The sequence below is a fragment of the Dysidea avara genome, chromosome 2, assembly GCF_963678975.1.
Source record: "Dysidea avara chromosome 2, odDysAvar1.4, whole genome shotgun sequence".
Taxonomy (NCBI): domain Eukaryota; kingdom Metazoa; phylum Porifera; class Demospongiae; order Dictyoceratida; family Dysideidae; genus Dysidea; species Dysidea avara.
This window is the reverse complement of record NC_089273.1, coordinates 44,921,238-44,930,810: the sequence shown is the minus strand read 5'-3', so window position 1 is coordinate 44,930,810 and position 9,573 is coordinate 44,921,238. Positions and strand designations below refer to the sequence as shown.

General features: G+C 37.5%; 1 long non-coding RNA gene across 1 annotated transcript; it reads right to left on the bottom strand.

Moving 5' to 3' along the window:
• Positions 1–5,220: 5,220 nt before the first annotated feature.
• LOC136247444 (uncharacterized) lies at positions 5,221–9,182 on the bottom strand. Its single transcript, XR_010697546.1, has 3 exons — positions 5,888–9,182; positions 5,642–5,715; positions 5,221–5,547 (listed from the first exon to the last, which is right to left on the bottom strand). It is a non-coding gene; the product is annotated as an uncharacterized lncRNA (long non-coding RNA).
• Between the last annotated feature and the right edge of the window lie 391 nt (positions 9,183–9,573).

The following is a 9,573-nucleotide window of genomic DNA, read 5'->3' as shown; positions in this document are numbered from 1 at the left end:
GAACTTTCTACAAGGTGACTTCTTCTAGCTGATCTAACACAGGGTGATTTGTTTGTAGCCCAACTCTCTACAAGGTAACTTCTTCTAACTAATCTCTCTACAGGAAGATTTGTTTGCAACTGAACTCTCTACAGGTGATTTGTTTGAAGCTGAACTCTCTAAATGATGGTTTCTTTGTAGCTGAACTCTCTACAAGTTAACTTCTTCTAGCTGATCTCTCTACAGGGTGATTTGCTTGTAGCTGAACTATCTACAAGATAACTTCTTCTAGCTGATCTCTCTACATGGTGATTTGTTTGTAGCTGAATTCTGTACAGGTGATTTGTTTGCAGCTGAGCTCTTTAAATAATGGTTTCTTTGTAGTTGAACTCTCTCAAGGTAACTTCTTCTAGCTGATGTCTTTACAGGGTCACTAGTTTGTAGCTGAGCTCTCTACATGGTGGTTTCTTTGTAACTGAACTCTCTACAAGGTGACCTCTTCTAGCTGATCTTTCTACAGGGTGATTTGTTTGAAGCTGAACTCTCTACAAGGTAACTTCTTCTAGCTGATCTCTCTACAGGGAGATTTGTTTGCAGCTGAACTCTCTATACATGATGGTTTTTTTGTAGCTGAACTCTCTACAAGGTAACTTCTTCTAGCTAATCTCTCTACAGAGAGATTTGTTTGTAGCTGAACTCTCTACATGATGGTTTCTTTGTAGCTGAACTCTCTGCAAGGTAACTTCTTCTACTGATCTCTCCACAGGGCGATTTGTTTGTAGCTGAACTCTCTACATGGTGGTTTCTTTGTAGCTGAACTCTACAAGGTGATTTTTTCTAGTTGAACTATCTCTTTCCATAGTTGCATGAACTCCCTACAAGGTAACTTCTTCTAGCTGATCTCTCTACAGGGTGACTTGTGTGTAGCTGATCTCTATACAGGTTTCTTATTTCTAGCTGATCTCTTGAATTCTCTTCAGGGTGACTGCTCTATTAGGGTGACTGCTCTATTAGAGTATCTCGATCTCGCACTTGCTGCACCAAGTTGGATTTCGTGTTATAACTCCGTGGCTTTAAGTTTGATTCTTCTACACCATTGATGAGCCTTTCTAAGATGATTACTCCATCTGTACAACGATTTTCAAAGCATTACCCCAAGCGGTTTATCTGGTAGGCGTGGCAAGCAGTCGTTTTTTTATTAGCTAATCTCGATTGCGTAATTGTTACACACTGTTGGTTTTTTCGTTGTATCTTCCTGTTTGTTAGCTCGATTTCTTTCAAACAACAAAAGGTTTGAGGTTCAATAGTTAACCTATTCACCCACCGATTTTCAGCTTCTTCCCATACGCGGTTTACCCTGTAGGCGTGACAACATATTGGTGTTATTTTTCGTGAATAATCGCTCATACCTCTTTGCCTGTTTAACGTATTCCAGCCAAGGTTGGTACCGAAATGCGCCTTTATATCCCCCTTCTGTGTGCCAAATTTCAAGGCAATCGGATATGGCGTTCGAGTTTTATAGCAGTTTTTGCAAGTGTGCGACAAGAAAAATAAGAAGAAAAAAAAAACGAAGAAACTGAGCCAATTTTTGAAGTCGCATATCTCGGGAACGCGCGAAGCGATTTCGCTCAAATTTGGAATGTGGAGTGCTGCAGTTGGAGGGCATGTCCACAGCAAAAATCGTCTTGTTTCATCAAGGAAGCACAGAGCTACGGAGGTGCGAAAATTGCGTTTTCTTTCTTCCTGTCAATATACTCACGGGTGTTACGCGCCGGCTTCTTGGGCCGCACGACACACTACCGTGTGTCTTGATTATCTACTTTACCAGTTAGGCACTGGAGGGTGTACACAGAAGGCAGAGCCTGTTCGAGGTGTTTACCCATAGCCTAGGAGCCTAAGCGAAAATCTTTGAGCTAAATATCCTAAAGTGAAACGGGACAAATACCGCGCACCTCGAATGAGGTTTGAGGATATCACGTGTACAGTAATAGCTAGGGTAGTCGAGGCAAGCTTGGCTCTAGCGTAATGACTGGCCCACTATCCCTTGGTCGAGTAGAAAATTGATAGTACCGCGTGGCCAGACCGCTATTTCAGCGCAGGGGCTTATCGATTAGAGATTATAAGCTCCCGCGCAGAAAAGAAGTTAGGTGGTTTGGGATGTTTGGAGCAGATGCTACAAGGACACTGTACAATGGAAACTATGCTGGTTGTCTGGATCGAAATTTCTCATAAAATGCTGCCATAGGATTTTAGTTAGTTGAAATTTAATGGTAACAAAGGGTTGAGTTAGGTCAATTACTGGTAAGCTGTTGAAGGTTCGAGGAAGTCTGTTGAAGTAGAAGTTTCTTTGTTGATTAGATGACGTAAAAACATGTTCAAGTAAAATATTTCAGAGAGGGACCATATATTTCAAACATTTTTGTTCAGGATCCAAACTTTTCGATATATTTGGATCGGGGGAACCAAAATAGGGGGTCCAAATTTTTCGTCCCAGGCTCGATGGTTGTGGCTATAAGACTATAATATTTAAAAGCCGGTGGGGGTTCTGTTTGCGGTGAAGTATAGCTAGCTAGCCAACATCCGGTACATTTAAGAGTGAAATAATAATAATAAAAGGTTTATTGCTTTGATTATAGTCTACGCACTGGTAAAATAAATTTTGTTCAGTAAAGAGTAAATTGCAAGGAGCTTGAACAACAGTTCACTCTCAACTCCGAGATGGCTAATAATTTGTTGCGCGAAATCGAATACGAGAAGCCAAGATATCTGGTGAATGCGATAAGAAGAAGGTTTGGCAACATTGAGATATTGGGAGCATTAAAGGAAGATCTTGAAAAGTTTTGGGAAAAAGTACAAGTAAGAGCACCAAATGGCTTCAATAATGAAGAACCCCAAGAAGTTACCAGGGTTATTGTGGATATTACAGCGAAAGAACATATTAACACCGGCGAGAACGAGGACGAAGTGGAAATTTATACAAACCAAGAAGAAAGCTTAAAAGAAAGCAAGTCATACTCCATTACGTTTACTAAGGGTTGGGAATTTGGTGGAAGTTTTAACATAGGAGCATCATTTTTCAATGCTCTTGGAGCCGGTTCGCCTTCAATAGGCCTGGGTTTAGCAGGAAAACGATATAAGAAAACTGAAGAAACGACTGCATTTGGGCAAGAACGTGCACTCTCGCAGCAGTATAGTCTAACTGGAAGAATTAAGGTGCCACCTAAAACTAAGCTAAAGGTAAAGATCACCACATATGCAGTTACTTATAAAACTAGTGTGAAGGTGGAGTTTTCTGCACCAAGTACAGCACGTATAAACTTTTCCTACAAACCAGCATGGTCGGTGTATTGCTGTGCAGGTAACCCTTGTCGTTTATATGGGCATATTACGGCTGAAGATTTATTTGAAAACCAATTCGAATATAACTTATCCGGCGGTATTGTTACCTTCTCAGAAGAAACAAATCTTAGCTATATAGGAGAAGTTTTACAAATGAACAAAGAAGAAGTACCTTTACAGTGAAATTTGGAACTTTCGTAGCTATGTATCATGGAACTATTGTTGTTATTAGTATGATTATTAGCTGTTGTTGTTAGTTATTTCTATATATGAAGGGAAATATGTGGCAGAAAGCTAGGTAGAACAACCGACGGGTCCATAATGAACTGGATAGCTAAAACATCGTGAAACCATAGATCCTTTAGGCGCTTAGTACGCACGAAGGTGCTGAGTGACCATTTCATAGCTAGTTTGACTCGTTTGCTTTGGTTTTAGGTGAATCTGTTTTGTAAAATGTGCATATTTTCATTATTTATGCAAGTGTAGTTTGTTAACTAAAAGAAGTAGCTGGTTAGCTATGGCTATACTCCACGAAGGGGTTGGGGGGGGGGGGGGGGGGTAATTTATCCCAAATGCCCCATCCTGGATCCGACATTGTGATACGGAGTGTTTGCATTCAACCATGTGTATGCTGTCTGCTCAGTAATAATGAATAGCTAAACTATTTAGTGGCCATCTACGTGTATGCTAAAATTTAAAAATCATTTCCATTAATTTTAAAATAACGCATGCTAGGTAATTTAATTTTAATTTTTGTTATGCAAGACTCAAATATGAGTGTAGTGCATATCAAGTTAACGTTTAATAAGTTAATAAATGAATGTAAGTTAGGTGAATTAGCTGTTTCTTCAGACAGAGAGTTCTGTAGTCAAATAGCTGTGGGTAAGAAGGAGTGATAGTAGGTGTTTCTTTTAGCAAGGATACTCATAAATCTCATTTGATGACCTCTTGTTCTGGTAAAGATAATTGAAAAAGTCTGTTGAAACAATATTGTTGATGATTTAATTTGTAGAACATGATAATGGTGGACTTAATTCTTTTGTGTTCAAGGGATTCCCATTTTAAACAGTTGAGCACTTAGAATATCTGTAATAATCATTAGGACAAATCTAGCAGCCTTACATTGTATCATTTCAATCTTGTCTATGTTAGATTCAGTGGCGGATCTAGGATTTTTAAAAGGGGGTTTCTGAAAGTTGGTATAGCTGAATAAGGAAACTGATAACATTTCTCCAGAAAATTTTGAGATTTTAGAAGCTCTGGGATTGGATTTTAGGCTACTTGTAGTTAGCAATTACAATAAATCCATTGCTTTAAACTGTAAATACAATAGCTAACTAGGCAAAGATGGTAACTATAAGCTGTAGCTTTCATTGTTCTATTAGAATAGTTACTTGACTGCTCTATTAGAGTATCTCGATCGTTTTTAATGCAGTGGGGGGGGGGGGGGGTAAAAAGTGAAATGTTGCTGAGGGTTTAATAGCTATGAGTGGTGTTAGTTAAGTGCAACTGCATGCATACTACTGAAATACAGTGGTATATAGTTGTTTGCTATGACAAAATGTCAGTACAACAATGTTTATGTATTTAGACTGTCACTGAGCTAAATTTAAAAGGGGGTTTCTGTCGAAACCCCAGAAACCCATCTGGATCCGCCACTGAGATTGTGTGCATGTTGACCAAACAGATAGTAGGTATATGGTTAAAGTCGAACTTTTATTTCATGTTTATTATGCTAATGATTGAAATTAGGCTAAATAAATTAATAGGTGACTCCGTGGCTGTGTGTAACTCAGCAGGCAAGCCATTCTATAACCCAGTTTTCACTGATGTCCAAGCTCATGTCACGATCCCAGACTTACATAGTTTCTCCTGTTCATATACCGGCGTTGTGGTGTTGACTTACATAGTTCATAACATAACTGTGCAGCACATATACATAGCTAGTAGTATATATAGCACTGCATTATTTGTAACATAAATTTTATTGAAAACTTTTGTTGAAAATATTTGATTAAATAATGTCCAGATATTTTACAGTCCGACTTAATACAGGGGCTGAGTTACTACACATTTTAGTGTTTCCATGCAATCATAGTGAGTTCCATTCCAGTGCAGTTCAAAGTGGTGTGGTATTGCAGCTCCAGAAAAGCTATCATCTTGGACACCACTTACAGATGTAAATGTAAGGGGGTTATCACTTTCCAGTGGTATGAGTTATCTTGCTTTCTACAGTAAAATGAAAGGATTTGGAAACTCATCCAAAATTTCATCTTGCAAATGAGTATTTTGTTACCCACTCATGCATAGGTTTTAAACTTACTAAATTCAACCTTATTCCCTTACAAGTTCTTCAACTTTTTTCTACTTCTTCAACAGGCTGTTTACAGAGCTGACCTGTAATTGACAGTGGATCATGACTCTTGTAAGCATTCTGCATCGGCAGCTGTATTTCTAAGATTTGTTGCTGAGTGTTCATAGTTTAAAGGTGTCAATAAATAGCTGCAGGGCAACCACGTACAGCACCTACTACCAGGTGTGCTTCATCTCTTCAATTGTTCATCCTTACCTTGTCCCTAAAACAGTTGTTCATTTGAAACCATTCAGTTTTTCAGAGTTGTAACATTCTCCTTGAACTTTTATCATCCCATGTTGCTGTTTATTGTTAATTGGTTTCCTAGTGTGAACAGAAATCATATACTGGACTGCTGTCAAGCCATTCATCCCATTTGGAAAAACTGCAAAAATCCTATCACAGAGGTAACATGCTCATTTCTTACAGCATATCATCATATGCATTAGCCTGAGTGGGCGTATCAATTGGAACTATGATATGCAAGCTATCCATTTGGAGACAAGGATTTTGGATGAAGTATATGATATTACATGCTCACTATCACAATGTCCAACTATCTTAGTCAGCCAGCAAAAAACGAAATACAATTGCTGTGATGTTGATACCACAAGCTATAGATTTTGATCTGTTGAACGCAAGCATTGGATGCATCTACATATCTTAGCACTCCTTGTTAGAGTGGAAAATTTCCATCACATAAATTTAAAAGCATTGAATTCAACATTCCAAAGTAAAGACATTGCAACAATTAAGATATTCAGTAAAGCCACTGATGTTGAGATGAAATGATGCAGTGTACTGTAATCATAGCCTGTTAAAACTTTGCATATATTCTCAATGAATAATGAAAAAGTCTAATATTAGACTGTTACCTATTTAAGAACAGATAGAATTGGTAGATTTAAAACCTCACAGCCAATAATTTCATATCCATGACATCATTTTAAAATTTCACCTCCTACTTATTCATGTATCCATTCACTACCTGTAACTAATGTAATACAATACGTTGCAAAATTTTGATAAACATGACCCTGTGGTTATTGTGTGGTGTATGTGTTGGGAGTAACAAAACATTTCTGTGTAGTACAGATGACTATTGCAGTACCAAACCCTTATGTAGAATAGCTGTAGATACAGTAGGACCTTGATTATCTGTAACATTGAACAGTAGTGTTGACTGTTCTATTAGAGTATTTTGTCAACGGTTGTACGTTCTAATAAAGTAGTTCAGTGAAGCTCTCTATATAAACCAATGGCATCATTTATCCAAACAAATTTACTTATTTACACACTTTTGTGATTCAGCTGGCACACAGATGTTCTGATAATGGAGATCCCACTGAACAGTTCTTGTAAATTCTTTAATAAATATACCACTACAACCAGATATTCCAAGTAACAAGTACACAACCGTACAGTGTAGCTATTGTCAATGCAAATACTATGTTACATGAAGAAATTTGTTCAAAGAAAGCACTTGCCCATTCAAATAAACAAGTTTGATCTTTAACTGAGCACATGCACTAGCACAACCACAAATTTGACCTTTTTTTTATATCACTGATAATGATTTCAAATACATGCAGAAACAGTGTATATAGAACATCCACACAAAAAGTCAAGCCATGAAAAAGGATGCGGCCTTTAATAGCCAATATTATTAACATCATCGCATCCATTTCTTGGCCACCATCTTTGATTTCACAACTTTTTCACCCAAGCTATTGAAGGCCGCACCCTTTTTTCACAGCTTGGCTGTTTCTGTATACACTAAATTATATACATAAATAAAGTAATTTGACATCCTGCCACAAACATCCTTTGATCTACAGACTGATACTTTATGCATTGAACTTGTATACGGTACTGATAACTCCTTTGTTGTGGGTCAATAAAAGTGGAAAACTAAAGCCCATATGTGACCAGGCCTGCGAAAAAGGGCATGTGGGCTCAATCTATATCCTGTCATGCTACAGGCAATATATTGTACTGGAACATAATATTTGCATTTTATAACTTGCATCATAAAGGCTTACTAAGAGTTGAAAATTGCATTGCCCTAGTACAATGGTGCAAAATGTTATGAGTGGTGAAAGTGTGAAAAATTAGGAAAAAGTCATGTCCCCACATTCTCTATTTTCACAGGCCCAGTCACATAATGTATAACAACAATTACGAAAGACATTGCAGTAAAGTCACTGAACTTTTGATGACACTATCTACTGTAAAAAATTACCTCCCAAGCTTCTTTACATATATACTGTACCTCATTCAAAAAGGATATGATGCTCTAATAAAATAATACCTACTAATAGCTCATAATAGCACACTAGTTTGCAAGTCTTTATGAGTTGGGTGGACTTTATTTCTTCTGCATGTTAATATGTCCATAACATCATTAAACTTAAAGTCACATTCTAGCTGCCCATCCCATATTTGTGACTAATGTGATACAATTATGTTACTTGGTTAAACACATCCCTCCCAAATTTTGACAGTAGATATGGTACATGTGTTGGGTGTAACATAATATTTCTGTATAGTACAGTATGGCCACTTCATTATGTACATGTCAAATCATTATACAGAACATGTTTCTCATAAATGTGGTTTATAAACACATCCTTACAGCCACATACTTTTTCCAGGTAGCAGGTCCATACCCATATGATACAATCATAGATAATAGAGTAAAGGGATAGGAAACGCAATAACGTGACGTCACAAAATACGTACATTTCTATTGGAATTCCGTGTAGTACGTCACGAACATACTCGTTACGCTTGCTGCGCTTGTATCAAAGAGAAACAAATTGTTGTAACGACAGAATTTTGTAACCAACGACTGTGAAACTTTGCTACAGTGAACTCAAGTAAGTAATCGAGGGAAATAGGATGGTACCGACCCTCAAGGAAGTTATACGCAAAATTAAAGGAGATTGAAAGTGAAAAAAACGGCCCAAAAATTACTTTAAACCACTTTACTTTCTTCGTAAATATATTCTATCCTTTTAACTGTGATAAACCTATTCCTTACCATTTAACAGAGGGAACCAGAGGAAATATCGGAGCAAAACAGGAACTGTTGCTTGAAGAAACGACTAAGTATCTTCCATTTTTAACCAAAAGTTTTAACCACCTTGCAGTACAACGCAACGCTAAAAGACTGTGTTGGTGACACGCCTAGCTTACCACAAGATTCGAAAGTGGAACCGGCTATAAAAGAAGCGGTATGGACGAGGCATGTAGGTACGATGAGCGAAAGTGTGACAGCGTGTAACAATCACGGTTAATGCGATACGCTTTGTTACAAAATCTACGGTCTGAATTCTCTCGCCAAAATCTCTCACATAGGCCTAAATACTTACTGTAGTCTGTTGGATTACTATTTACGCTGCTTAGAACACTAATTCTCACAAAACTGTCTTGTCCTTTCAAGTCACGCGTAACGGAAATCAAACCGGAAATCGCTTGCGTTTCCTATCCCTTTACTCTATTATCTATGATACAATTGAGGTAGAAACATTATAGGTAGTTCAAGGAAAACAAAAATACTGATTAGCTGTTTACTGACTTGTTCATTCAAGCGACATTTTAAGACTGAAATTTATTAACTGAACATGTATCTACTGGCACAATGATTTTTTATCATAATATTTTATCTGTAGAGGTACATATGTGACCGGGCCTGCGAAAATAAGGCATGTGGACACAAACTACGTTTCTTCACACAACAGGCCATATTTCAGTACTGAAATACACTATTTGCATTCTGTAACTTGTAGGCAATTAAATGTTTACTAAGCACTGAAAATTTCATTGCAATAGCATAATGGTACAAAAAGTTATTAGTGATGAAATTTTGAAAAAGTAGGCAAAAATCATGTACCCACATG